Source organism: Maniola jurtina, chromosome 15 (assembly GCF_905333055.1).
Source record: "Maniola jurtina chromosome 15, ilManJurt1.1, whole genome shotgun sequence".
Classification (NCBI taxonomy): Eukaryota; Metazoa; Arthropoda; class Insecta; order Lepidoptera; family Nymphalidae; genus Maniola; species Maniola jurtina.
In genome coordinates, this window is record NC_060043.1 from 6,353,078 (window position 1) to 6,376,846 (window position 23,769).

The following is a 23,769-nucleotide window of genomic DNA, read 5'->3' on the forward strand; positions in this document are numbered from 1 at the left end:
TCCAACAATGGATAAATAAACTAGATGGCTAACAAACAAGAAGAAGAAGAAGAAGAAGAAGAATGAAAGCTTGTTTACGAACATTGGTATAGAAAGTTTCAGACGCTGTGGTTAAAAAAGCTTGGATGCTCATTGCATTGCCAGCTCAAAGAACATCGTGGAGTGTTTTCCATATCTGAATTACAGTAGAGAGAAAATTGGTAGTGGGCAATAAAAAACCAAGATGGCGAATTTTAAAATGGCTGCCATGCAAATTAAAAAATTAAGTAGGTATATATTGTATACTGCTGAGTTTCTTTCCGGCTCTCTTAGTAGAATCTGCATTCCTAATCGGCGGTGGTAGAGTCAGAGACACTAGTTGTCTTTTTATTAAAAAAAAAATGTCTCAGTAATCATCCGCATTCCGATTTGAGTTTCTTTTTGCATACAATGCAATTTAATTAGAACACGACTGTTAAAAATAGTTCTGCATCTCAGGGAAAATGTAGTTTCCCTAACGTAAGATAGATGTCGTTGATTTAAGTTTACTTCGCGAGATTCATTAAATTAAGAAAGCGGGTACCGCCTACCGAGCCTAAAAATATTAGATAGTTCTGTCACAGTACAATTCCTTTGTTCTTTCTACCAAGATCACTTAAGTAACATGTTTTCCAAATTAATATTACAGTTTGTTAGTGTTTAAAGCGATATGTGTACATAAAATAGTTACAAATACAATAATAGTAAAACGAGATGTAAAACGAAATACTTGTACAACTAATACGAGAATTAAAACCAGTGTTTTTACGAGAAAATAAACGTGTGTGATTACGAGTCAATGTATCATTTACAACATGGTGCCGAAACCCGGGAAATTATTGTATGTTATATGAAGAATATTAGTGTGTTACGGAGAACATTATCCAAATGTTAGGTTAGATATAAATACAGTGTTGAGGAAACTAGAAGACAAACAATTTCACAAGGTTTGATGAACTTTAAAAACAGTGAGTAACAATCGAACATTTTATAACCTTTGACACCTAACATTTGCAAACTTGAAAAGTGAAATTTTAAACTTGGGAACTTTTTTGGACATAAATTATAGTGAACCTAGAAAAATACCGTTATGCACTTTTACGTGAATATTTTGTGAAGATTATTACATATAGTCCGGCCAAAGTAGACGTTCAAATGTGAAGATTAATAAAAATAGTCCGGTCAAATTAGGCATTCAAAATTGACTTTTACATTTTTTGTGAACTTTCAAAAACCAACTTTGGAATCTTTTTAGATATTCATTTTGAACTTTAAAGATCATCTGTTTGCAATTTTTTGTGAACTTTTTTAAACAAGTTTGGAAATTTATTGGATATGTTTTTTGGACTTTGAAGCTTAACTTTTTGCTATTTTACGTGAACATTTTGGGAAGATTTTACAACCATTTAGTGAACTTTTTTGGAAGATATCCTTACTTTTTAACGCATACAATTATACTTTTTGAAATTAACCATGGAGTTAACAAGCCTAATAAAAGGTCAACAAGAATTGTTTGAGCAGTTAAGAAAAGCTGAGCGTAATCTTAGGAAAGCCAACCAAGAGATGCGGTCAAAATGTAGTTATTTGACTGCTAGAATGGAAGCGTTGGATAAATTAGGAGATGCTTTTAGTCAAAATCACTTGGAGATTGTTGCAAATGCCTCAACAGAGCAGACACTACAGTTACCATATTTTAAAGATGATATGCAGGACAACTTTCAGGAATTTTACATACAATATAAAGCTCTTCTAAAGGAATATATAACACTTGCAAATCCAACCACCATGACTACAAAGACAGCTACGAGCACGAGTACAGTGACAAATGTGAACAGCTTAGAGGTTAAATTACCAAGGATTGAGCTTCCTAAATTTTCTGGGAAATATACAGAATGGCAATCGTTTTTTGACATGTTTGTCTCACTCATACACGAGAATACTACACTTGCGCCAGTACAAAAATTACACTACTTAAAATCAAACTTATCAGGAGAACCAGAAATGTTATTGAGAAACATTCCTACAACAGCCGCTAATTACATTGAAGCCTGGGAACAATTGACTAAACGTTACAACAACAAGAGGTATAACTGTAATTCAATTATGAAGACTTTATTTGGACAAAAACCGATTCAGAATGAATCTGCCAGTGCCATCAGACTTTTGCTAGACACTACAACTTCTTGTTTGAAAGCACTCAATAATCTTAGCATCAAGACTGATCAGTGGGACGCTATACTCATACACTTGGTAGTTTCAAAGTTGGATCATGAGTCTCATCGACAATGGGAACAAGAAGTAAGTAAGACTTCAGATGAGCTACCTACTTGGTCACAATTGGAAACATTTTTAGAAACAAGATTTAGAAGTTTGGAAATGATTGATACTAAACAGACGAGTAGCACTAAGCCAACACAAAAGAAGAACATACAACAAGAAGTAAAAACTAAGGCATTTCATTCTGCAATGGAAGAGAAAGTGAGCACTACTGAACCGACCTGCGCGATGTGTGATGGTTCACACTTCATTTATTACTGTGCTGAATTTAAGAAGTTACCTGTAATCGAGAGACAGAAGATAGCAGAAACGAAGAAGCTATGTTTCAACTGCATGGCACCTACGCATCCTGTAGTTAGGTGTCACCAGAGAACTTCTTGTCGCCGGTGCCGTCGAAAACACCACACGGTGCTCCATTTTGACAAAGAGGATAAGCAAGCGTTCAATACATCGAGACTAAATGATAAACAGGCAGAACAACCTACCAACGATGAGACAACTGTGGTTGCTAATTTTTCTAGAGGCGATTTGAGAACTTACCATGTGTTGTTACCTACTGCTATTGTAAAAACGACGCCTACAACCGATTCGCATGCTCTTAGAGCGTTGATAGATCAAGGCTCTCAAGCCTCTTTTGTCAGTGAAGATACTGTACAATTACTAGGTCTAAAGCGTACTAATGTTAATGAAAAGGTGTCAAGTTTGGGAGACGGTCAGCTAAGTATTAAACATGCGGTTAGTATTAAAGTTGAGTCACGTTACGAACCTGGAAAAAATATGACTGTTAATGCTTACGTTATTAAATCACTTACCTCTTTATTACCGTCGCACGAAGTACATATCCCCGATTGGCAGGAGCTGAAAAACTTACCTCTCGCTGATCCTGGATTCGCATCGCCTGGAAAAGTAGATCTACTACTCGGTGCAGACGTGTATGGAGAAATATTACAGAAAGGATTTAAGAAGAGCCCGTATGGAAATCTTATAGCGCAGAACACTTTATTTGGATGGATTGTATCTGGAAAAATGTCGAAAGATTTACATAGTGAAACCATTACTAGTTTACATATACAAATAAAGGAAGACAAGTTACGAAGAAATTGGGAAATAGATAACGAGATTAACACTACTGAGAGAAAAACAACTAGAGAAGAGAAACTTAGAGAAGAGAAAAACACAAGAAAAATACAATACGATAAGATGGAAACCCAATAATGAGTTTACCGTTTAAAACTACTGAGCTGCAATGTCAAGATGGTAAATCATGTGACATTGATACGAGAAAAGTATATTCGTTAGAGAGAAACCTAAGAATTAATACTGCACTCGCTGACGAACATACCACGTTGGAGAATTATGAACTTTGGAAGAGTGGACCTGATTTTCAATATAAACGAGAGATTAGTTTAAAGAAGATTATACACAAAGAAGAAAGAGTGAAAATCCCCACCAGACGAGTTGAATCAACCCTTACAGCCTTACACTAATCAAGATCAAAAACACAATTACAACGAGGACATACTATTATTAGAGACCAGAGGTTGTGTCAAACAGAGCCCTATACCCATTCCTCGTCCCTTTTTCAAAGAAAATGGAAATTCAAAGTTGGTAAATGTCTGAGTGAAGCTGAAGAAAGCTAAAGAAGAAGTAAAGTATACAAATATTTCTTCAGCTAAGTGTCCTCTTAGTCAGCTAATCATTAGCACTCACACAAACATGTTAAATTATGGTCCTCGAAAAGTAACGAGTTCTACGAGATACAAATACAAGATATTGAGAGTACGTAAGAAAGAAGCAGGTGTTCGAAGAGGTAACGTTCAGGTGAGAAGAGTCATCGGGGATTGTACACGAATTAGGTCATGCATTTATTTACGCGATACTTTTATTAGTTCAAATACATAACCCAGATGACCCTCTCCCATTAACACCTGGTCATTTTAGTATAAGTGAATTGTTATTAGATATTACTGATACAAACTACTTGGATCAAAACGTAATTTTAGTTAGAGAGAAACTGATCAATTATTTAATTGTTTTGCCCTTTAATTGTTTACAGAGTTTTGAACAACTTAATTCAAATAACTAAACGGTGTCTTAGAATTTGAATACGAAATGTAGTATTATGTAATAGAAACCGATATTTTACTTGTAAAATGGATTTTATGCAAAGTTGTAGACAATAGTGCTTTACCTGATGATGTGATGCGAGAATTTACATGTAAAAGAAGTTTTTCAACAAACATTCAGTTACTAAACTTTGTGTTTATTAACTGAGTCTTAGTAGCTCGATACACACTATCACGATGGGCGGTTGTGCCAAACGATTTTTGAGTTAATTAAGTATACAGTTTCTTTAATTTTGATGTGGTTTACGAGAATGTAATTAACTATCTTACTTTTACATTACTACGGAATACTAGAAAAAAAAAACCTTTCATTCTATAGTTACTTCTAAACTTTTGCTTTGAGTTACCATTTACATGAACTTAGATTTAGCTTAGCAGTGTGTAACTTACTAGAACTTTTTGGATTTACTTTTACAATAACTTTGTGTTTTAACTTACTTTTTACGTGGATTGTAACTGTAGTTATATCACGGTGGGCGGCTCAATGTTTTACATTGTACATTGGATGTTATAATAATTACTTGTATTGTTTATTACTTTTTAGTAGGTACCTTGAACTATTTTTTGTGATTACGTTGAAGAACGAAGTTCTTGATGGGCGGAATGTTAAAAATAGTTCTGCATCTCAGGGAAAATGTAGTTTCCCTAACGTAAGATAGATGTCGTTGATTTAAGTTTACTTCGCGAGATTCATTAAATTAAGAAAGCGGGTACCGCCTACCGAGCCTAAAAATATTAGATAGTTCTGTCACAGTACAATTCCTTTGTTCTTTCTACCAAGATCACTTAAGTAACATGTTTTCCAAATTAATATTACAGTTTGTTAGTGTTTAAAGCGATATGTGTACATAAAATAGTTACAAATACAATAATAGTAAAACGAGATGTAAAACGAAATACTTGTACAACTAATACGAGAATTAAAACCAGTGTTTTTACGAGAAAATAAACGTGTGTGATCACGAGTCAATGTATCATTTACAACAACGACTTCAATTGTTTAATTTTAATATAAACAAAATGAGTAGGTGCTTTTTAAAACCTACAAAGGAAATTGTTTATTAAGGGCGGCGGTAAAAAGGCCGTGAAGGCATGCGGTTTCGCGCCTCACATATCGGTTCCATCTTAAACAGCCGCATCAATTGCATACGAAATCAGGGAGGGCCCTGAGTAGGTTCGCCAACCGACGCGGATTTTCCGGGACATCCTACTTTTGCTACAAATTACAATACTTTTGTTCTTTTGAGTCTTGATCTACACTTAGGTATTTACGCCGTACAGCTATAAGGCCGCGTTCACTTTGCACGCGTTTTCATACCAAACACAAAAGGCACGCACGATCCTGATCCTAGGCTGTGCTACGTAGTCGTACCGTACAATTAACTCGCAATCTCGCATCCAGTGTGATCGCTCGCAAACTTGAAAGGTCGGGACCGTTCGTACCTTTTCGTACGTGTTCGCACGACCGAATGTCCTTAGAAACCGGCTACAAAATCAGCGCGGCTTAAATTTCGGTAATCAAACTAGAAAATCCTGGTTATAATAAGCCATTTATAGTAAGTAAGCCTAAAGCTAAATTAGTCCCATTAAAACTAGTTAGGTATAAATGAAAAAGTGACAGGTGTTCAACTATTTACCCCAAAATTTTGTGTATACTTAGTAAAAATATATAAACTGAAATATGTTATGAATATTATGAAATATAGGATTAAAATACACAAGCCCATACAACAATGACCCTCTAGAAAGTCATTGCCATACAATACTCAATCCCCAAACACCAAAAATGTACAGTGCCGCGTCGACGTCGACATTAGCTTTAAATACCTACATAGAAAAAGATTCGTATTTGCCCTGAAAATATTGCCGCATACAGACGTTTATTTGTGTGGACGCGACTTAAGGAATAATATTTAATTTATTGTGACCAGTGTCATTATGAGTACCTACCGCTGAAACGATACATCAATTTGTTTGCTTTTATATTTTAACATTACACTTCCAACATTCGTCGCCGTAGCGCGTTGTAAGTAAAAGTTAATCAGAAGGACGTTTTAGCAAGTCGACAACGAAATGAAATATACCGCACCGACATAAGACTGGCATTAAAGACATTATCGTATTATCGATCAACGTCCTCAAAGCGGCTCGCAATTAGTAGTTTCTTTAGCGAGGTACGAGGTTCGTACTTGTCGGACCTCCCGTGAGAGACGCCGTCGTCTGACGCCGCCTTCTTGTCTTTATGAAATTATCACAAAATTGAGAGATAAAGCCCGCTCCTTGACGTGATAATAGCGCCTTCGAGCGGCCAACTTTGCCTATTAAAGGCGTGCGACGAATCGACGAGGAAATTGGAAATTGCAGCTGCTGTTCTGTCAATGTTAATAAGAATCCAAAACAAAAACGTAACTGCGAAAAGCGGAGATTATGATAGCCTAGTGGTTAAGACCGGGATTCGATCCCGGACGCGCATCTCTGACTTTTCGGAGTATGTGCTTTAGCATTATTAAATATCACTTGTTTTAACGGTGAAAGAAAATATCTGGGGGAAACCTGCATACCTGAGAGTTCTCCAAGTAAGGTTTGTGAAGTCTGCCGATTCGGAATTGGCCAGCGTGGAAGATTATCGCCAAACCTATCGTTCTGAGAGGTGTCCCGTGCTCAGTAGTAAGCTGGCAATGTGTTATAATTTTCTATCAAAACTTTTCGGATATTAAGCATTGCGATCCAAATTAAATTTTATTTATATTTTTAGAAAACAAGCTAGTCAGTAAAAAAAATATGGAAAATCGATAATAAGCATATTTAAATATGCACACGGTTTGTAATTAGCAGCTTATTTAAGCGCGGTACGCGGTTCGTACTTGTCGGACCTCCCGTGAGAGACTCCGTCGTCTGACGCCGCCTTCTTGTCTTTATGAAATTATCACAAAATTGAGAGATAAAGCCCGCTCCCTGACACAATAATAGCACCTTCGGGCGGCCAACTTTGCCTATTTAAGGCGTGAATCGAGGAAAATCTTGGATTTATACGTAGAGCCATAATATTATGTACGACTCTATGTGAAACTCCATATAAGTTTTCTTACCGTAAGGATTTTTCAAAATATTATAATTGCCTTATATTCCCTATTACTTTTTAACCCCCGACCCAAACAGAGGGGTGTTATAAGTTTGATGTGTTTATCTGTGTATCTGTCTGTAGCATCGTAGCTCCTAAACGAATGAACCGATTTTAATTTAGTTTTATTTTTGTTTGAAAGGTGGCTTGATCGAGAGTGTTCTTAGCTATGATCGAAGAAAATCGGTTCAACCGTTTGAAAGTTATCAGCTCTTTTCTAGTTTTCTCATATAGGTTTTTGTGTCGGGGGTTTTTTAAATTTTGAGTTATATAAATACCGGTAATGAAAAAAATTGTAAAAATATAATACTTATTCTCCAGTGTTAATTTAATAAAAAAACCAGTAGTTTGTTGTATCTTCTTAAAACATACATGGGAAAAAAAACAACGCCGTGGGGCGGCATTTCAGTCCGCGGCGGAGTTCGTAAAGGGCGCTCGGTTTCCCTTAAAAGGCTCTGTCACTTACGAGAGACCTTTCATAACACTTAATAAGATGCAGTACGAGTGTAAAATTTCGTGATGGATCCGTGAGAGCAGTCACGAGGCGCCCGGGGGCCGTGGGACACGCGGACTTTGTTTTATTTTTAATGCTTTATGTTGTGCCGGCAGCTAATTACACGGCGGGTCGCTTTTTAACGAGCAGTCATTCAGTTTAACAGCACGCGCACGCGCAGTCGTCACACCTACGCATCTTTTCAATAGTACCAATGCAATAAAACCATACAGACCAATGCGATTCTATTTGTCTTGTACTTAGTTAATTCGATTGTAAGGGTAACTAAGTATTTTTTAACCCCCGACCCAAAAAGAGGGGTGTTATAAGTTTGACGTGTGTATCTGTGTATCTGTGTGTCTGTGTATCTGTGTATCTGTGTATCTGTGTATCTGTGTATCTGTGTATCTGTGTATCTGTGTATCTGTGTATCTGTGTATCTGTGTATCTGTCTGTGGCATCGTAGCGCCTAAACGAATGAACCGATTTTAATTTAGTTTTTTTTGTTTGAAAGGTGGCTTGATCGAGAGTGTTCTTAGCTATAATCTAAAAAAATTGGTGCAGCCGTTTAAGAGTTATCAGCTCTTTTCTAGTTTTCTTGTAGAAAAGAAGGTTACATAACCGTTAGGTTCATAATATTATGTCAATTGACAAATGTCAAGCTGTCAAGATGGACGTTGCCTTGATACATAATTATTTATTTGAAAATGATGTTTTGGAAAACTCTGATACTTTGGATCGTCGGGGGTGTTATAAATTTTTAATTTACACTTGTTTACTTTATGGAATGCGATATGCCTCCTCATTTTTAATTTGAACCGCTGGGATATGGAACGCCCTTCCAACAACAGTTTTTCCTTTAATTTAATACCTTCAAGTCAAAAGTGAATAGGCATCACTACCATCGATGATCACTACGCATAATACGCAATAAGTCTCATTGCAGCCAAATAAATTTAAAAAAAGTATAGTCTTGAATTTCGGCATACGACATTTTACTCTTTTTTGGTATAATTGTATTTGGTTTACTTATTACGGTTCACGTACATTCAGATAATAAAAAAAACCACTGAAATTAAAAGAAAATGTTGACATACCTAATCATCAACAGATCAAGGGACTCATTAGTCAAGACATCAGGGCTCAACTAGAGGATTTTCAGTTTAACAATAAAGACAAGACTAAATTCATGTATCAGACCGTTTCGCTTTCTACTTAATGAAACTTTAACACTGACTATGACCTATACATAAACAATGAAATTTATATCTATTATCATAAACCTAAGATTAGAGACAACATAGATGGCTATTATTCTTAGTAAGAAACATAATATATGGTAGTTCGTTACGATTCTATTCATTTAAGTCTAAATATATTTAGAATTTATAGTCAAACCTTACGACCCACCTACAATTTATGCGAAACAAACATATGCGATTGCAATACATATTTTGTGTCGTCGAAGTTTATAGCAGGAATATTGTATTTCCTACTTCGTTAAAGTCAATAAAGTATGAGAATCATTAGATACTACCTATATTTATTTAGAAACACAATGTTACCTATATATATTACTGACAGTCAGTATACCTACTCGGTAACTCAGTTTTCTGCAACACAACATCCGTAATAAGCAATTCACATAGTTATATATTTTATTTATGTATGTTATATATTTCGTCGAACGATGATGCGTTGATGACATAAGTGGGCTTAAAATGGAGATGTAATAAGTATTCGCACAAACACAATAATTATTATCTAATTCTTGAGATTATCACATTTGTCACACCACACTGCCACATGATACTTAACATTTTCACGTGTCACATTTTATTACGTTCGACATTTATTTTATTTATTTATTTAATTTTATTACTTTTACGTAATTTAAGAAGATAGGTACAATTTAACAATACATAAAAATATGACGTTGGTGGAGCTCATATACGATTTCAACTCTGGGATGAAATATCTATACCTACCCCATTTGTATTCTTCGTGCTCAAAAATAAAAAGTTGCTATATCCCTTCCAAATTAGTTGTTAATCTATTCCAGAACTTATCACATTAGCTATTTTTATTTCGTTTAGGACTCCAATGTTCCAAAATATAAGAACAGCTTTTAAAGTGAACTTAGTGTCTTATTGAGGCGTGACAGACAATATTCTGTTGATCGAATTGATGAATATTCGAATGTGCTATTGTTTGAATCATTTGAATGCCTGTTGTTCTCTATTACTGTCAGTGTTTCCACTTTTAGGAAATTCTTCCGAAACCCCTGATATCAGGGGGCACGGTAGTGCCCCCGCCAAGACGAGCCAAACGGCGGAAGGGCACAACGTACCTACTTTTTCTCGAAGCGTTTCGTCTGATTTTCGAACCGTCATAGCTTCGTTCTGGATGACGCTAGAATGTTAATTACAGCTTAGAGGTCTTTTTATATTGACAAAGATTTAGGGTAATTTGGGGTAAAAGCGTACTTCAGGTGGTTACCTAACCTATACATTGATATCGACAGATTTCCAAGGAATTAAAAATTAGATGAACCTGCACTGTTATGAGAGAGCGAAAATAAAGTACCTATATAACAACTATTATGAAAAGGAGCTTAAGATTAAGGGGCTGAAGCCGGACACGTTGATAGTGTAAAAAAGCTCTAATGTTTAAAAAAAAGTGAAAAGAGCTGCGAGGAAAAGCAGATGTTTAATATAAATGTAATCATAAAGGTAGTGATTGGTTGCTGACGTCCGACGCGGCACTCTGCATCGCTACGAACGATATCGATCTGACTCGGAGCACAGCCTTCCAAATAGGGAGTTCGTGTTCCCAAATAGGCAACGGGCGGACGGTCGCCGCCACCGCCGTCTTCACTATCGAGGACGCAACATTTCCCATTGTCTACACGTTTTTGCTCTCACTGAAGGTGCAAACACATTAACTACTGCGTTGTTGTATGTCGTGATGCGACAAAGCAATCGGAGTCATATATTTTAGCGCGAGTAGGTACAGAGCGAACGAAGGCAAGTGGAGTCTAAACGAGTAGCAATTAAGTGAAAGCAAACGAATCGATGAGACTTCGCTAGCCCCATAATGTAAAGACGTCCTGACTCCTGTACATAATAGTAATCTGTCGTAGTGCTCTGGCGCGCTAATGCTCAAGCCACTCCGATTGGTCGATCGTCACCGGATTGTGCAGCAACACATCGCAACACAGTGATGTGTCTGCAGCTCAAAACCAATGTTGCATCTTCATCGAGGACGTCCAGTCTACACGGAGTCACTGTACCGTGTGCTGGAAATAAACTTGTTTCGGCGGCGTTTTCTAGGATATCGCTATTTCCAGACATAATATATAAGTTATTGTGAAATATCTCGTCTCAGATATTATGGGGAGTTTTTGTGGAGTGTTTCGTTGATTGAAGATTATTTAGACTAGTCTACAGCTTATTTAGAATATATACTTAGTTATTTGAAAAAAAACTCCTTTATTTTATGATAGAATCAGATTTAAAACTTCTCAAAATCTTAAAAGCTCTTGTTTCTTTGCGGTATTTTTTCATTTGTTGTGTAAAACATCAGCATTCCTTTTTACTAACCTAAAATACAACGAATATTCAAGGTATTTTAGACGCATAATATTATGTCAGTCAATAAGACGATGGAAACTGCGCAAAATCCGCGAAAAAGATAAATCCATTTCCACGACTTTTAAACGACACGACTGTTAAAAATAATAATTTTGATGTGATTCCATAGGCATTAATATATTGTATGATTCAGAGGGTACGGTGCCAAGTGTAATTTTTCTGTCGGTGGTAAGATCGGAATAGCGGCGCGGTGCACTCTAGCAGGCATGTGGTCTGTGGCATTGACTAATCGCTCGTGACTGAACACTATCACTTACTGACCTCCAGTTACCCTCGGCGGCGTCAGTGGAGATAAATGGCTGGAGTGAGTGTCGCGGGGAGAGTGGGCGAGGTCTGGCCCGCGGGAATCGCTCGCCCGCTCACACCCACGGCCCAACGCTTTGTAATATCCCCAACTATTCAACAGGGAGTTTATCTTCATTTCAGACATGTTTATGCCGACATTTCTGTTAGCTAGTTAGTAGACTAACAGAAATCACATTGTGATATGCGAGTAGCGAGTGCAACTAGCCGTCTCGCCGTACGGAATGCAGCCTTGGGGATTGATCGTAACGTTCAATGGATGAAATATGTAGGCACGAAACCAATAAGTAACCGTTGGCTCGATTCTGTTTATTAATCCCAATTGGAAGTCAATTGGTAGTTAAATCCTTACAATTTGTGGGGTTCAATTATTACGAACGTCATTCTAAGATTTGATGTCTGGGCTTGTCATTTTAACAACAGTTTCGAACTTAATTGTTTATAGGTAATTTATGCCGAGCTCGCAATTGCGAGGTCTTGGATTTAGATTGGGTCAATTCAGCGTCTTTACTATGTCATTTTAGGTCGGTAGTTTCATTTTGTTAAGCAAAATTGGACCATCGTTATCATCATCATCAACCGATAGAGTCCACTGCTGAACATAGGTCTCTCGTAAGGACTTCCACACGCCACGACCTTGCGCCGCCTGAATATAGCGGCTCTCTCTCGTTTGTCCAGCTGTGGGGGCTCTTCGAATGCTGCCCTTTAACCCACCAACACTTAGGTATCGTTTTTTCGAACTATGTTCCTGTCCATTGCTATTTGACTTTCCTAACCCGTTTACACCTCTCAATCCGGCTGGTCCCCGTGAGAGGTTAGACCACTACCCTTCAGTGCAAATAACAAGTTCATAGGTCAGTTGACTACCGTTTGTTAAATGAACACAGCAAACATCTGAAGGAGGCCTCACACCTTAAGGGTGTACTGAACAGCTAGACAGTTAACCCGTTTAGCTATGTCGGTAACTCTGATTCTTCTTATCTTTTTATTCGATCACGTAAAGAATGTCCAAACATAATTATAACCATGTCTCGGATCCATATTATGTCATCACTTGTAACACTGTTTGAAGACTTTGGTCTTCAAGCAATGAGGAATTTTGGACTGTGAAAGACATCTCAGAGCTTCCTGTACACTGCTTTGGGTAGCGCGCTATTCGAGTTGGAAAATTGGACCGAGTTTTCTGAAACCTTACGAATACGATCCGAGAGGTAATTTGAGTTTTTTGTTATTGAAGGTTAGTGGTGGATTTAAGAATGTTGGAGAGTGTGAGCAGCCGTGATTATGATTTATGCATGCTTATAGACTGGCGAGTCTGAACTATAGCCGTATTGTATTTAAATTCCGACGCGTCGGCATTGAGGGTGCGATGCAAGGCGCGATCCATCCTTTGTGGCGACAACGACACACCTACCACAGATCTACGTTTGCAGCGTTCATCTAAAACTAATATTCACCGTTTTATGATTATTACTAGCGACTACCTAAGGCTTCGCTCCTGTGGGAATTCCGAAAAATCTGGCTCTATTTTCCTTATCTACAGAGCTTATCTAGGGAATCTCTGTGTGAAATTTCGGCTTTCTATGTCCAAGATCTAAGGGTGTGATGAGTTTTCAACCTTTTTTAATATACCACCCTATGCAATTTAGGATGGAATTTTGAAAGTGCCAGCCAGTCAGTCAGCACTAAAATGTTTAGAGAAGGCGCGTTTTACTTTAGCATCATCATCAGCAGTGTGATTGCACTTTAAGTTAAGCTCAAGCCTATATTAGAGTTAAAAAAATCGGTCAAGTACGAGTCGGACTCGAATACGAAATTTCCAGTTAGGTACCTACCATCGACAGGACATTAAATAGGTAACATTTTTTTTGTTATAAATTCACAAAACGGGTTTTCGAATTTTTCTCTTTACTTGTGCTATCTACCTGCCAAATTTATGATTCTAGATCAACGGGAACCCTATAGGTTTTGATTCTCTTGATGGGTCTTGACACACACGACAGACGCACAGACAGACAATCCGACAGCGAAGTGATCTTATTAGGGTTAATTTTTTTCTCTGCAGATACGGAACCACAAAAAATATCGCCTTATTTGCAACTTGAACTAAGTTGCAAACGTTCAATATGCAAATCAAATATAGTAGAGTAAAAAGTATCATGATTGAAATGAAAGCCATTCGTGTGAAAAATTGTTATGTGTACTACTTGCGTTTCAAAACGCAATGCTGCAACAAAGTGCGTTTGGTATTGTATTTTGCTTTTGTAACAATTTTGCAAGTTTTTAGGGTTCCGTACGTCCGCGCGAAAAACCAAACCCTCACTAGTGTCTCTGTCTTAATGTAGAACTATCTGTTTGTCTGTCAGTCTGTCACAGCCAATTTTCTCCAAATCTGTTGGACCGATTAAGTTGTTTGCTACATACATGAGTAGGTATATGTGACCCAAACACGGAGATGTAGGTACCTGACGTCAATAAATGACATTCAAATAAGTATAGCAATCAGTTTTGGGTGACAAGTTAGAAAAGTTTTGCAAACTGACCCGTGTTACATTAAATTAAAGGGTCTCAAATATTTATTTTATTTTAATGAAATATTGTTAGTATTTTTTTTATAATTTTAAATTACTTAAATAGTTTTAAAGTTAAGAAAATAGGGAACCGCACACGAAGGGTTCAGTTCCATCGTACAAGATTATGACTTATCAATTTTTATCATTTACTTGGCGGCCATCTTGAATTATTATTAATTGTTGTTATAGCGGCTATAAATTTATACACGTATAAATTTCAACTCTACCTATTACGGTATATGAGATACGACCGCTGATTGACTGACTGACAGACTGACAGACGCACAGACAGACGAACATCGGAGGCTCTCCGATCAGGAATCAGGTTCTGTTGGCACCCATCTGGTACGGAACCCTCAAAGTGAGAGAATGAAATATGAAGAGCGGTAGGCGTCGGCAATTTCACAGAAAATGTTCCTGACCTAGCGTCTCAGTGAACGTTAGCCATTCTGCATCTAGCTATTACAAAGTGAATGACTCCTTGAAAAATGAGAATGCTAACTTAACGCTTTGATCCAATTGCGCAAGTTAGCAACAATGTGTCTGTAAATTAATACAATGCAAAAGGATATTCTTACTCACCGGCATATCGACTGCAGTACAGCTCGTAGCTTTAGTTTTAAGTTTACGTAATTAATTATTATCACCATTATATAATCTTACAAATCTAACAATTGTGACTATCAAAAGGCATGCGCTGGTTCTATGTATAAAGCGATTTTGCACTACAAACAAGAAAATCCAAAGCGAAAAGAAAACCTAATTCTACGCGAACAAAATCGCGGGAAAATACTACTTGTATGTAAAGATGAACTAACTTTGTCTCGGTTGGATCCTTTTCACGCAGTATAAATTGAACACCTTCAAGGCAAGAGTAAATAAGCATCATCTAGGCGAGCACACTCCAACCGAACCTCATCATTGCTCCGTTTTTCAGGCATGATTGTCGTCAAGCGCAAGCCTATATCTAATAATAAAATAAAAAAAAAAACATAACAACGTCAAATTGGAAAACTGGTACGACTGTCCGTGGTTTAAGTAGGTAGGTACTCGTACAGTAGCAATATCGTAGCAATTTAATCATGTTGTTGTTCTTATAGCTATACCTATGTAATGTATAGGTATAATATTTTAATATGTAAATATTAAAATAGGAGTGTCAGTAAAGTACAGGTAAGTATCCATCCATCCAATAAATACTACCAAAGAAATTATAGGTAGGTACTAATTTACTTTTCTTGATAAGTGTTAACAACTACCTCAAGATGCTGCCTTACATCATGAGTCATAGACATCTAGACCTATATCAGATTAATTATTATTATTTATAAATAATTGGCGGGAATGGATTATAAATCACATTTAGTTATTAACTATTTAGATCAATACATATTGTGTCGTATTTTACATTTAGCTGATATAATTGTTACGTTAATTGTCTATTACATCACCATGGTTTACCTCTGTGGTAATTTGTCAAATAGCTTCCCGAAAACTAGTACCTACCTACCTTAAAAATATATCTGTCAAACTGATATAAATAGCGAAGGAATCGAAAAAAGACGGGTATTAAGAAATAATAATTGTAAGCGAAAACTATTCTCAAAAATACAGTGAAGTGAAAATGGAAAGTGTCTATTATTCAAACCTGTCCCTATACTTCTGCAACAGTCAGAAGTGGGATCACAAGAAGAGAAGAGAGCAGAACATTGAAGAACGTGAAAAGAAAAATTTTTTTTTCTTCTCTTCTGAAGACACCACGCCTCTCTTAGAAAATAACATCATGGGCCTATATCGACGCAAACTCATCTTCAAGATGCGACCCGAGGACTGTCCTGTGTATTATAATATCAGGGGACTTGAAGTTGAAATACCTACGAGCAAAATTACGGTCTACCAATACCAGAAGCCCTACTTACTTTATTAAGGGCTTCAAGATGAAGAGAAGGTGAATAAAACTTTACTACGTCTTCGCCACGCGGGGACAAGAAGCGCAGCTGTAATCTACTGACGGGCTAGCCACCACTCGCCGCACCATGCCAGCCGCCACTCGCCTCGCCGTGCCAGCTGCCACTCGCCGCGCCGTGCCAGCTGCCACTTGCCGCACCGTGCCAGCCGCCACTCGTCCTCCTGTGTCGCCATAGCAACAAAGTCGAGCATACCCGCACCCGGTGAGTCGTTTTAGGTATATTCACTCTAACCATCAATTTTCTGAGCATATGCAAATGCCTCTCAAAATATTAACATTAGTGCAGATAGAATATTTGCCTGCCCACATTGATACTGGAAGTTAATTTTTCAAATGATTTGATAATACCATACTTGTATCCAAAGTTCTCATCATAGAGGAGGTTTTGGGTGCGCATACATACAATCACTTGGCAGATTATGTAAAAAAAATGTGTATGCGTGTGTTATAACAGAAAAAAATAAGTATCTCTGCGATGTAGGCCAATTCACTTAGCAACAGATCGTATGGCATTGAATGAGTGAAATATCGATTTTGTCAAACTACCTTCGTAAGATAAATTAATAATTTTAGGTTTATCATCAAATCATTTTTTTTGTGAGAATATTATTTACAAATTAAATAACCTGTATACGCGTTAACAAGTAGGTACTCCAAACACCGCTAATCCTGTGGAATGAATTGGATCACAAAAATTCTGACAATCGCCTCTACCGCCATAGCTCAGTGTGCTGATTAATAGAGTATATACAAATACAAAATACAAAAATATTTATTTCGTTAAAATAATTTTACAGAGAACACATAGAAATTAGGACCATCCCAGTAAGTGCCTAGATTTGCTACTAGTACTTGTGGCAGACGGCCCCATAACATCTTCTTCAATTGAAATAAATGAGTAGTTTCTAATAGTAAGTAATATTCTAATTTGTGACAGAATAATTTAAGCTATTTCATTTCTGGAGGTCTTAACCGCATTGAAATATGTAGGTATACAACTTATGAACGTAGGTGATGAAGCAGACTGTACTAGTCCAAAAATTAAAGGCTCATGTCTAAATGTAATTACTCTGATTTGTTAGGATAAACCGCAACTAGCGATGGCTATCAGTTCACCATGGTACTTCAAATGTGAGGATAATATGTTAATAATTCAATCCTTAGCTAACTTTAGTGACTGTGTGACCTATTCATGGGTGAATGACTCCCCAAATATCTATATAAATAAGTCTGTGTGAATTATGCAAATTAAAGACTGTATGACAAACCCAATGAAAGTAAGAAAAACAGCCATACTTCCAGCCAAATAATCTTAATGTACATAATTAAATTTATAAAATTAATTATAATAGAGATTACTAGATGATACCTAACCAGAAAGACCAGAAAATAGAGCCAGATTAACCTATATCGGAAACTTAATTTTTGATAGTGCCAGTATGTATGAACTTATTTTTAGATAAATGTATACTTACCTACTATTTTCATAGTTAAAAACAAATCATTTATACAATTGGGAACACTTTGATCGTCAATTGAATTTATAAGATAATGATGTAATGGTGACAATTAATTGAATAAATTCAAATTAAGCGAGGAATCCAAACGTGCCTAGGCTAGGTCTGAGTAGAGCCTACAACAAACTGAGCTACTAGTTTTATTTTATTTGTTTTTGACAAAAATACTATTGTAATCTATTGTATACTAAAAATGGGTACTTATACAAAAGAGACTATTGTACCAAACTACGTTAACTATTGGCTAGTATAGTACATGGAATTCAATAATAGGATTATGTGAGGTCAGAAGTTTATAAGTAACAGTATGATAGGTTTATTTTATGTTATTTTACGAATTATAGGAAGACAATTTGTTCGAATGCTGAAAGACTGTATCAATCATTATTACAATCTCAATCGCTGTGATTGGTATTCTTATCTCAACAATGCATTGACATAGCCGGAAATGAGTGAGCGTCGACCAATGAGAGGTGATTGCGATTGTGACATTATGACCTTATTTTGCCGTAAACAAGCTAGGACGTCGTAACGTCCAAGCATAAAATTTAACTTATTGATTTACTTAATAAGAAACACTTAAAATATTCATATTCTACATTTATTAAATACTTACGCACTATAACATACACTGATATGAATATCAATGATAAGTGTACACGACGTTTGCCATTTATTGTGCCAAGTAAACTTAATATTATGGTGGGTGGTTAGCAAGAAAAACGATAAAACTAAATAAATACAAGTATTAATTATTATTTCACAATTACATATTAAAATTAACAAATACAAAATTACTAAACTGACGACAATTAATGCAATTGATGAAAGTCTGATGCGGGAAATTAAGCTGGCAGCGCTTAATTTAAGATTCTTTATGAGATTTCTTTGTCTTTATCTTTATATGCAGAAACATTTTTTTAAGTGCTATTAATAGATTAAATAAAATACATGACACTATAACTACACATATTATAGAATATATAACCTAGATAATATCGTATATCGATAACCTACTAAAAACAACAGTTATTAATTTTGAAACGAAAGAAAATCTTATGATATTACTAAAACAGTAAATGCTGATTAACATCAAGATAATGTCTGAATGTCTACGCCAAAGATATTTTTGAGTATCTTCACTTAAAGAAATAAGTGACTTCCCTAACAGAACGTCTGTGTGACTTCAGTAACGAAACATCTGAGTGACTTCCCTATCTGAATGACTTCGCTAATGAAACGTCTGCGTGACTTCCGTAACGAAACATCTGAGTGACTTCCCTATCTGAATGTTTGAGTGAAATCCATAACGGAACGCATGTATGACTTCCGTAACGAAACGTCTGAGTGAATTCCCTAACAGGACGTCTAAATAACCTCTGTAGCGAAACATCTGAGTGACTTTCGAAACGAAAAGTCTGAGTGACTTCCGTAACGAAATGTCTTGGTAACTTTCGAAACAAAGTGACTTTCCTCTTTAAAAAAATTTGTCAACATCGAGAGTGAAGATTGATAAAATACAACAATAGATAATGTAGTAAAAGAGGCTAGTAGACGCAAGAGTCAAGACTACTTTACTTTATTTTCACTACCGTTGATAAGCATTACAGTAAATAACTTCCTCTTCTTGTTAGCCTTTATTTATCCATTGTTAGACATAAGTAGGTCTCCTCACGAACACGCCATTCTTCTGAATGCTGGGTGAGCTTCCTTCAAGTTTTCCCTGCAAGCTTGGTGATGTCGTCGGACCAACAGTATGGTTGTCTTCAGTAAATATAGTATGTTTCAAAAATACAAAAGTCATGAATAAAATAAAATATTTTTTTAAACTTATGTCTAAAGCTCTATATGCCCTAATTAATTACTAATTTACTTTTGACATGGATAGCCCATTAATGGAGTAATAGTGTTTTATAAAATAAGAAATTCCTTTTGTTTGCATTCTGGTATCTAATATAATAAACTGAGACATGTTAATATTTGCCAACTATCTCGAACCTCGGTAACTTTATAAATTCTCAAATAGTGCGGATAAGTGCTAAAAGACATTCTTTCATTTTCGAAATTGCTCTCCTAGATGCCTTGTTTTGTATCAATCCTGTTTCTTGTTTCTTGTGGAAATAAGATTTGTTCTCTTGTACTTATGCTTTATTCTGTTCCTTATTTCTCATAGAAATTCACCTTCTGAGTAAAAAAAAATGCATTTTAAGTACAATGTCTGTACCTACTTTGAGGCATATCCCTAGAATATGTCTGTAAGATCTTCCTATGAATAATCCGTATGAAATCACAAAGAAGACTGCATGACCTATGCAACGAATCTGAATGAGCTACTTATTCGACGCACTCTGTAACCTACGCAAATAATCTGGGATACCTGCACAAATGGTCTATAAGACCTACATAATGAGCCTGTGTGACCCAAGCAACGAGTCTGTGTGACCTGTGCAACGAGTCTGAGTGACCCAAGCAACGAGTCTGTGGCGGTTGCTCACACCGAGACCGCTGCCGCGCGGGTGGGACCACACCTCGCGCCATCCCTTCTTGCCCCGCGCTCCGCACCGGACCGCGGCGCGGCGCGCGCGCATCGTGTCTCGACTCTCGAGTAGTAGTCTCTCGCCGCACCTACCTACCTACACGCGCTTGTTCCGCGTGCGCTTGCGTTTGCCTATTGTGACCGTTACTCATTGTAAATATAAATAATAATAAAAGTAAATTGTGTGTGTCAATATATACCCACAGTGGTGACCCCGACGTGATCGGAAGTCGAGCAAGCGATGTAGATACTAAAAGTGACGATCCAGAGGTCCCCGGGGAGGTATCAAAAATAGGCACGCCATTGCGTTGCCCACCTTTTTGCCCCGAAGAGGCAGCCTTATGGTTTGCGCAACTAGAAGGACATTTCATTCTATCTAAAATAAATAGCGATACTACAAAATTTTACTTCGTTACGACGCAATTAGAGACGAAATACGCCCTACAAGTCAAAGACATCATAACGAATCCGCCTGCTGTAAATAAATATGACAAATTGAAGACGGAGTTAATTAATCGCCTTTCTGCGTCTCAGGAAAAGCGCATTCAACAATTACTGAGCCACGAGGAGTTAGGCGACCGCAAACCTTCACAATTTCTTAGACATTTGCAGAATCTGGCTGGACCTTCGGGGGCTTCTGACTTCATCAAGAGTATCTGGACAAATCGCTTACCCCAAAACATACAAACCGTAATCGCGTCTCAAATTGCAGAACTTGAGGTAGAAAAACTGGCAGAAATCGCAGACCGCGTACACGAAATAGTTCCCGCAGCACCTCAAGTCGCAACTGCTTCGGCATCCAGCAGCAGTAACGCTGACATGGCGAAAGAGGTGAGTGAACTAGCCAAACAGGTAGCACTACTGGTGACCAAATTGGATAGAGGAAGAACACGTTCTCGTTCTCGCACAAACCAACGAAGGTATGATCGCTCGAGCTCCTCTAGGTCTAAACAACCACCTCCAGACCACCCGCACTGCTTTTACCACTATACTTTTGGAGCCAAAGCGCGGAAATGCAAGCAACCGTGCACTTTTAATTCGGGAAACGTACAGGGCGGTCGCAAGTAGCGGCAAACGACTGTCCTTCTCCAACAGGCCGCTTATTTGTCACCGATCGTACTTCAAAGATACAGTTTCTTGTGGACACGGGTTCTGACTTAAGCGTTTTTCCTCGATCCGCCGTTAAGACGCCGTGTAAGAAATCTAAATACGACCTGGTAGCAGCTAACAATACAGTCATCCACACATACGGTCCGAGACAACTACACCTGAACCTTGGACTCCGAAGAAACTACACCTGGAACTTTACCGTAGCAGATGTTTCACGACCTATTATTGGAGTTGACTTCTTGAGTTTCTACAATTTACTTGTAGACTGTCGAAACCAACGCCTTATTGACAACGTGACATCACTCTCAGTTCCAGCTACAAATATCCGATCTGTGGAAGATATTGCATCTGTAAAAGCGGTAGTCGGAGAGACGCCATACCACCAAATACTACGGGAGTTTCCAGAAATCACGCGACCCCCAGGTATACACTCATCAGCTAAGCATAACACGCTTCACCATATCAGGACAACGCCAGGACCTCCAGTTTCATGCAAGCCTCGACGCCTCGACCCGACACGAATGCAAATAGCTAAAAAAGAATTTGAAGACATGCTTACAAGCGGCGTAGCTCGGCGTTCAGAAAGTTCTTGGTCTTCTGCTTTACACCTGGTCAAGAAAAAAGATGACGGTTGGAGACCCTGCGGGGACTATAGAGCATTAAATTCCAGAACAATCCCCGACAGGTACCCCATCCGACATATACACGATTTTTCTTACCAGCTCTCAGGGTGTTCAATCTTTTCAACAATTGATTTAGTCAAAGCCTATAATCAAATAGCTGTAAATCCAGAAGATATTCCGAAAACAGCAATAACTACACCTTTTGGCCTTTACGAATTTCCGTATATGACGTTTGGCTTGAGAAACGCGGCCCAGACCTTCCAAAGGTTCATGGATGAAGTCTTACTTGGTCTTGATTTTTGTTACGGATACATTGACGACATCTTAGTTTTCTCCTCATCTTCTGAAGAGCACAAGACCCACTTACGCCAACTGTTTGAGCGCCTGCGACACTACGGCGTCGTTATAAACTCATCGAAGTCTAATATTGGCCAGTCTGAAGTAGTCTTCCTGGGATACCGTGTATCGTCTGAGGGTACTAAACCTCTGGAGTCTAAAGTCGAAGCAATAGTAAACTATCCAGTACCCAAGACGGTAAGAGAGCTGCGACGGTTTCTAGGAATGATTAATTTCTACCGACGCTTCGTTCCTAATGCTGCGCATCTACAAGCTCCCTTGAATGCCCTCCTAGCTGGCCCAAATACCAAAGGATCTCAGCCAGTGCAAATGACTCCAGAGCTACTAAAGGCATTTGAAGACTGCAAGTCGTCACTGTCAACAGCTACTCTTCTAGCTCATCCGGATGCATCAACAGAATTAGCAATAGTGACAGACGCATCGGATTCTGCTATAGGCGCGGTGCTGCAACAGAAAAAAAATGGCGTATGGCAACCTTTAGCTTTCTATTCGCACAAGCTTAGCAGCGCGCAAAGAAAATACAGTCCGTATGATCGAGAGATGTTGGCTGTCTACGAAGCCATTAAATATTTCAGGCATATGGTCGAAGCGAGAGTATTTGCCGTTTTCACTGATCATAAGCCACTTACCTTCGCCTTTAAACTGAACAGAGACAAGAACTCGCCAAGACAATTCCGATACCTCGATTTCATTGGACAATTCACAACGGATATAAGGTACTTACCTGGGAAGGAAAACGTAGTCGCAGACGCACTGTCCCGTATCGAAGGGATAACACCAGCTATCAACTTTGAAGAACTCGCACGATTTCAGGAAGAAGATCCTGAACTGCAAGACCTCCTTCTTCACGGCTCCACGTTGAAACTAAAAAAGATGGCTACACCTAACAATAACTTACCTGTTTACTGCGACACTTCTGTACAGACGCCTCGTCCATATGTAACACCTCAGCTAAGAAGACAAGTGTTCGATTCACTTCATAATCTTCATCATCCCGGAAGTTCAGCTACTATACGACTGGTCTCTCAACGTTTTGTTTGGCCAGGGATTCGTAAAGACTGTAGAGAGTGGGCTAGGCAATGCTTGCAATGCC

At 37.8% G+C, this 23,769-nt stretch overlaps 1 protein-coding gene and 1 long non-coding RNA gene across 3 annotated transcripts in view; both read left to right on the forward strand.

The window, feature by feature from the left end:
• The window catches only part of LOC123872448 (dorsal-ventral patterning protein Sog), a 136,749-nt gene that overhangs the window by 31,677 nt on the left and 81,303 nt on the right, over positions 1-23,769 (forward strand). The window lies entirely within an intron of this gene.
• Positions 547-18,749, forward strand: LOC123872467. The gene is made up of 3 exons (XR_006797482.1): positions 547-836; positions 15,169-15,171; positions 18,737-18,749. It is a non-coding gene; the product is annotated as an uncharacterized LOC123872467 (long non-coding RNA).